This window comes from Mustela putorius, unplaced genomic scaffold (genome assembly GCF_011764305.1).
Source record: "Mustela putorius furo isolate JIRA1106 unplaced genomic scaffold, ASM1176430v1.1 tig00003845_pilon_pilon_pilon, whole genome shotgun sequence".
In the NCBI taxonomy this organism is placed as follows: Eukaryota; Metazoa; Chordata; class Mammalia; order Carnivora; family Mustelidae; genus Mustela; species Mustela putorius.
Genome location: NW_025421998.1, coordinates 52,579,843 through 52,587,340, shown reverse-complemented (window position 1 = coordinate 52,587,340; position 7,498 = coordinate 52,579,843).

Here is a 7,498-nt window from a genome sequence, read left to right as displayed (position 1 = left end):
CTCTCTCATCAATATATAATGATGATGATGTTGGACTGGATGTTTTTAGGGTCTTCTTTGAGCTGATAATGTAAATCTGAAAAATTGTCTTAGCTGTGGAATAAATGTTTATATAGGCTATTTAAATGTTTAAACAAATAGCCTCCCAAAGGTGACCACATCCTCATTCCTGTAACCTGTGAATGTCACAGTGGCTACCTTACATGTCAAAAGACTACCTACATGTCTGCAGATGTGATTAAGAATCTTGAGATGGGAACATTATCCTGGATTTTCTATGTGAGCCCAACAAAATCACAAGGGGCCTTATAAGAGAGGACGGTCAGAGATAGATGTGACAAAGGAAGCCAGCGATCAGAGAGATGTAGGCAAATAACTTGGGAAGGTTCTAGAAGTTGGAAAAGAACAAGCAACAGATTTGTCCCCATAGCCTACAGAGACTGATTTTAGACTTCTGACTGCAGAACTGTAAGATAGTAAATCTGTGTTGTTTTAACAACAGGTTTATGGTAATTTGTTATAGCAGCAATAGGAAACAAGCAATAGAAAAGTAATACAAGCTTTATCAGTGTGGTTTTGCTAAAACAAGGCAAATTGTATTACTTGAGGTACTATGTAGAGGTATTTGGTGAACTATGGCAGCCTATGCCATATATATATATATATATATATATAAAACTATACCTTTTAGATGAGCTTGTTGGTTTATTTAATTTTGGAAATGTTTTGTTTTGTTTTTTCAAAGATTTAATTTATTTGAGAGAGAGAGAGCACAGATGGGGGTGGGGAGGGGCAGAGGGAGAGGGTGAAGCAGACTCTCTGCTGAGCAGGGAGCTGGATATGGGGCTGGATCCTAAAACTCTGGGATCATGGCCTGAGCTAAAGGCACACACTTAACTGACTGAGCCACCCAGATACCCCAATAATTTGGTTCTTGAGTGTAAAATTCCAAATTCCTGTTCCTTGTGAGCCAGATTTCCCACAAGACTTTTATCTATGTTATAAAACATTCCCTAGTCTTGAGGACTTCCTGGTCTTAGGAAAACACTGATTTCTGCTAGCCATGATTTATAGACTAAACTTACTCAGACTGCCCTCAGTCCAAACCTGGCTAAGCATCCTTGCCCTCTGCTTGTCTTTTACCTTTGGGTTTGGATGCAGTTATAAGAGACAGGAATGTAGCACTAGTTTTGAAAGGGGTGGGGGAGTACCTATAAATACCTCGCCTAGAAAGTCCTAAATGCAGTGAAGGCAGCTGACCAGAGGTCAGGAGCCATCAGAGTCATCCTCTAAATGTTAGTATGTTACAGTAGCCCTGAGCCCTCATATTTTATCCTTTGTATCACCCTTCCTTCCTAGGAGAGAGAGCTAGCTGTTCAGTGAGTCTTTAAAAAAATGGAAGGTGGGGACACCTGGGTGGCTCAGTCGTTAAGCATCTGCTTTCAGCTCAGGTCATGATCCTAGGGTCCTGGGATCAAGTCCTGCATCAGGCTCCCTGCTTGGCGGGAGGCCTGCTTCTCCCTCTCCTACTCCCTCTGCTTGTGTTTTCTCTCTTGCTGTGTCTCTCTCTGTCAAATAAATAAATGAAATCTTAAAAAAAAAAAAAAAAGGAAGGTGAAGGTACCCATGGAATACAAACAAGTTAGCAAGGGTAAGGTATGGCACAGATGTTAATGAAAAGAAAAAACACCATGTCACATCTGTTCTATAACTAACCCAACCGATCCACTTTATATCTTGCCTTTCCTCACAATAAGCTGTAGTGTGCTTTTATGTTAAGTCAACTTAGTTTTATGTTAAGTCAAATTAGGTCATAGCTAATAACCTGGTTTTTAGCTTACTGGATGTGTTAGTTTGTTTACACAGAATGCTTTGGATTTGACCTACTGTATGAAAGTATTTCCCATTAGTGGCTACCTGTGTATTGTTTTAATTCTGAGCTCTTACTCCAAAAGGTTTGTGAGGTAGAATCATTGGTTGATTAGAAAGTTCACTCATAAGAACAAGTCAAGGGAAGAAACTTGGAGAACTGACAGTGAAAGAATGAGGACAGAGGCATTGGGAGACAGTTTTCAAGCCTTTATTAATTTTTCTACCATTAATAATAATTACCAAATTATTTCAAAATTAAATAAATTAAAGCAACTCATGTACTATAATAAAAGAGTTAACTAAATTAAAATTAAAATTGTCATTTGAATGGAAATAAAATATCTTTATGGACTTATACTAGCTTAAAGTAGAAGTAAACTATCCAGCGGGTCACCAATGCCTGAAAATACTCATGACAAGATGGCATGATGTGGTTGGTGAAGCAAAAACAATTTGCAGCCCACCAGGTCATCTTTTCAGTAAATGTGTGGGCCTCATCTTAGTATCAGTTATGTACACCTGCTTTGATAGTCTTCAAAAACTGAATCACGTAGTATTTATTGTACCTAAGGCACTGTAAGAAGATAATGCTTCTTAAATTTGCTGATTTGGTGCCTTGAATACTGTGGCATCCATTACTCAAAGCCCTTAAATCAAGTTGTGAACTATAAACCTAAACATATCATTATTTAATAATTAATTTATAAGAACTTTAATGAGTGATTTAAAATTTATAATTATTTTTGAATCTGAAGTACCTTTTTTTTTTTTAAAGATAAAAGTCTCAATACCTAATTTAGCCTTTTTTTCAGATACAGAACACCTGCTTTAAGAAAAAAATGCTAGCCATCATCTGAGATTTTAGCAAAGCATAATCTCTTTGCTGGTGGAGAGTTCTGCCTCTATGTGGATGGCTGCTGACTGATCAGGCTGTGGTTGCTGAAGGTGGGGTGGCTGTGGCCATTTCTTAAAATAAGACAATAGTGATGTTTGCTGATTCAGTGGACTTCATTTTATGAACGATTTCTTTGTAGCACATGATGCTGTCTGATAGCATTTTACCCACAGAACTTCTTTCAGAATTGGAATCAATCCTCCCAAACCCTGATATTTTATCTAAAGCAATTCTTTAGTTTATGCAAAATATTTTAAAACTTTTCTTGTCATTTCAACAGTCTTTACAGCACTTTTACCAGGAGCGCTGGTACCTTTCAGGACCTTTACCTTCCATCTCAAGAAACTATTTTCTTTTCTTATCCAATTGAATAAATTCCTCATCCATTCAAGTTTTATCATAAGATTGCAGCAAATTCAATCCCATCTTCAGGATCCACATCTAATTCTAGCTCTCTATTTCTACCACATCTGTAATTATTTCCTCCACTTAAGTCTTGAACCCCTCCACACCGTCCATGAGGGCTGGAATCAACTTCTGCCAAATTCCTGTTCATGTTGATATTTTGACCTCTTCCCATGTATCACAAATGTTCTTAATGGAATCTAGAATGGTGAGTTCTTTCCAGAAGATTTTCCATTCACTTTGCCCAGATTCATCAGAGGAATCACTATGTATGGCAGCTACAGCCTTATGAAATATATTTCTTAAATAATTAGACTTGAAAGTTGAAATCACTCCTTGATCTACTGGGCTGCAGAGTAGATGCTATGTTAACAAACAAAAACAAATTCATCTTCTTGTACATCTCCATCAGAGCTCTTGGGTGGCTAGGTGCATTGTCAGTGAGTGGTAATGTTTTGAAAGGATTTTTTTTTTCCTGAGCAGTAGATCTCAACAGTGGTCTTAAAATAGTCAGTAAACCATGTTTTAGATAGATGGTCTTGTCATCCAGGCTTTGCTATTCCACTTACGGAGCATAGGCAGAATAGATTTAGCATAATTCTTATGGGCCCTAGGATTTTCATAATGGCAGATGAGCACTAACTTCAACTTAAAGTCACCCATTAGCTTCATAAGCCTCTAACAAGGGGCAGTCTGTGAAGCCAGCCTGTGAAGACAGGCACTGACTTCTCTCTAGCCATGAAAGTCCTACATGGTGTGTTCTCTCAAAATGACACCGTTTCATTTACATTGAAAATCTGTTGTTTAGTAGATACTTTCATTAATTGTCTGAGCTAGATCTTCTAGCTAGATAACTCGCTGCACAATCTTTATCAGCACAAGCTGTTTCACTTTGCCTTTTTTTTTTTTTTTTTCAGAGAGAGAGAGAGAGAGAGAGAAGGAGAGAGCAGGGGAAGGGCAGAAGGACAAGGAGGGAGAGAATCTTAAGCATGGAGCCCTGTGCAGGGCTTGATGTCATGACCCTGAAATCATGGCCTGAGCCAAAATCAGGAAGAGTCAGATGCTTAACTGACAGCCATCCAGACACCCCTCACCTTGGAATTTTATGTTATAGAGATGGCTTCTTTTTCTTTAGTCTCATGAACCAATCTCTGCTAATTTCAAACTTCTTCTATAGCTTCGTTAGTCTTCATGAATTGAAGAGAGTTAGGATCTTGCTCTGGATTAGTCTTTGGTTTAAGGGAATATTGCAGCTGGTGTGATCTTCTATTCAGAATACTAAAATTAATTCCATGAGTCTGTTTCACTTTTCTTTTTTATCATCATTGGTGTGTTCATTGGAGTAGAACTTTTAATTGCCTTCAAGAACTTTTCCTTTGCATTCCCAGCTTGGCTAATTGGTGCAAGAGGCCCAGCTTTTGGCCTATCTTAGCTTTTGACAAGTGTTCTTCACTAAGCTTAATCATTTCTAGCTTTTGGTTTAGAGTGAGACATGGGTGACTCTTCCTTTCACTTGACCACTTATGCCCATTGTAGGGTTATTGGCCCAATTTCAATATTGTATCTCAGTGAATAGAGGGGATTAAGGAGAGGGAAAGAGATGGGGGAATGGCCAGTAGGTGAGGCAGTTAGAACACACACACATCTATCAATAAATTCACCATCTTAATGCATGCAGTTTATGGTGATCCGAAACAATTACAATAGCAACATTGAAGATTACTGATCACAGATTATCATAACAAATATAATAATAGTAATGAAAAACTTTGAAATGTTTCAAGAGTTACAAAAATGTGATTCAGAGACGGGAAGTGGGCATATGCTATTAAAAAGCGGTACCAAAAGACTTGCCAAATACAGGGGTGCCACAAATCTTCATCTTGTAAAAAATGCAATATCGAGGGGTGCCTGGCTAGTTCAGTTGGTAGAGCATATGACTCTTGATCTCAGGGTTATGAGTTCAAGGTCCACACTAGGTGTGGAGCCTACTTTAAAAATTGAATTGTAGGGCGCCTGGGTGGCTCAGTGGGTTGAGCCTCTGCCTTCAACTCAGGTCATGATCTCAGGGTCTGGGATCGAGGCCCGCATCGGGCTCTCTGCTCAGTGGGGAGCCTGTTTCCCCCCCTCTCTCTGCCTGCCTCTCTGCCTACCTGTGACCTCTGAAGTGCAGTAAAGCAAAACTTTATAAAATGAAGTATGCCTGTATTTGCTAATCCAGGAGGGATTACAGAATTGAAGCCAGAGTTTCTCTTGTTCTGAAGCTTTTAAGCATATCTATATAGTACTGTGCTTTTCCTCCTGCCCACCCTACTCTGGAAATGGAAACCACTAAGATCTCTATATCCATGTATAATAGCAAAGTAGGCATGACAGAAGACATCCCCAGGCATTTCTCTCCAAGAAAACATGCAAATGGCCAAGAGACACATGCAAAGATGCTCAATATCACCCAGCAACAGGGAAATACAAATTGAAACCAAAATGAGATACCACCTCACACTGGTCAGAATGGCTAAAGTTAACAACTCAGGAAACAACAGATGTTGGCAAGGATGTAGAGAAAGGGAAACCCTCTTACACTGTTGGTAGGAATGCAAACTGGTGCAGACACTCTGGAAAACTGTAGGCACGTTTCTCAAAGAGTTAAAAATAGAGCTACCCTATGACCCAGCAACCATGCTACTAGGTATTTACCCAAAGGATACAAGCATAATGATTTGAAGGGGCACATGCAACCCAATGTTTATAGCAGCAATATCCACAATAGCCAAAATATGGAAGAGTCCATATGTTCACTGACAGATGAATGATAAATGGATAAAGAAGAGGTGATCCTTGCACACACACACACACACACACACACACACACACACAGGAATATTACTTAGCCATCAAAAAGAATGAAATAGTGCCATTTGCTATGATGTGGATGGAACTAGAGGGTGTTATGCCAAGTAAAATAAGTCAGAGGAAGATAAATACAATCTGATTTCATTCATATGTGGAATTTAACAAACAAAACAGATGAATAGAAGGGAAAGGAAGGAAAAGTAAGACAAAAACAGACAGGGAGGCAAATCATAAGAGACTCTTAACTGTAGGAAACAAACTGAGGGCTGCTGGAGGGGAGGGGATAGGCAGATGGGGTAACTGGGTGATGGGCATTAAGGAGGGCACTTGAAGGATCACTGAGTGTTGTATGCAATTGATGAATCACTACATTCTACATCTAATTCTTCATCTAAATTCTGAAACTAATAATACAGTATATGTTAATTAAATTGAACTTAAAAAAAGGAGCCACAGGCTTTCATGCTAATGCTTCTAAACAATAAATCTGTTCTCAGTCCCCCGATTCCTATTTTTATTTTCCATTAAAAAAAAAGTAGCATTAGGGGTGCCAGGGTGGCTCAGGGGGTTAAGCCTCTGCCTTCAGTTCGGGTCATGGTCTTGGGGTCCTGGGATGGAGCCCTGCTTGGGCTCTCTGCTCAGTGGAGAGCCTGCTTCCCCCCTCTCTCTGCCTGCCTCTCTGTCTACTTGTGATTTCTGTCAAATAAATCAATAAAATCTTTAAAAAAAAGTGGCATTAAAAAAGTGGCATATGCACAAATGGTTTTAGTTTTTTTCACAATATTTCTGATTATTGGTAGAATATACTTTAGAGAGGCTGGCTATGTCACTGTAAATGGAAGAAAATAAATTAAAAATAGAGATAATATCGCTAGGTGAAATTACATCTTTAAGTAAATGGAAAATATGACTCAGTTTATCCATATTGTTTACACTGAAATTTTAGATAATATATTATATAAAGTACATGTAAGATTTAAACAAATTACTTGATTGAATAGAAGATGGCTTTTAAAGTTTTTCACCAGTAATAAAACCAGCTCTTATTTTAAGAAAGTGTTCATACACAAATATGCCTGTAATTTATTCTGCAAAACCTAAAGCTTAGAATAATGAGATCTTCAGGATGGATCATGTGTAGCATTTTACTTACTGGTAAATTAGAAGATAACTATCTAATTCTGCCAGAAATTTTACATTGTAATCATGTGTATCCTCCTAACAAAGGGATATAATAGAATTTTGGGAAACAGTGGATATTATATTAAAAGAAACATTGAGAGAGAGATTATGGGAGAAAGTCCTATGGTCTGAAGACTAGGATTTGCGCAAAATGGTTTGACATGTGTTACAAAATGCTGGAGGCTTCAAGTTAAAATCATTCTGCCTACAATGTCAGTCCAACTACATCTCTCTCTTTATTGAATCTTTCAATTTAGTTAATTGGATAATTTTTCTCTCTTGGAATATATT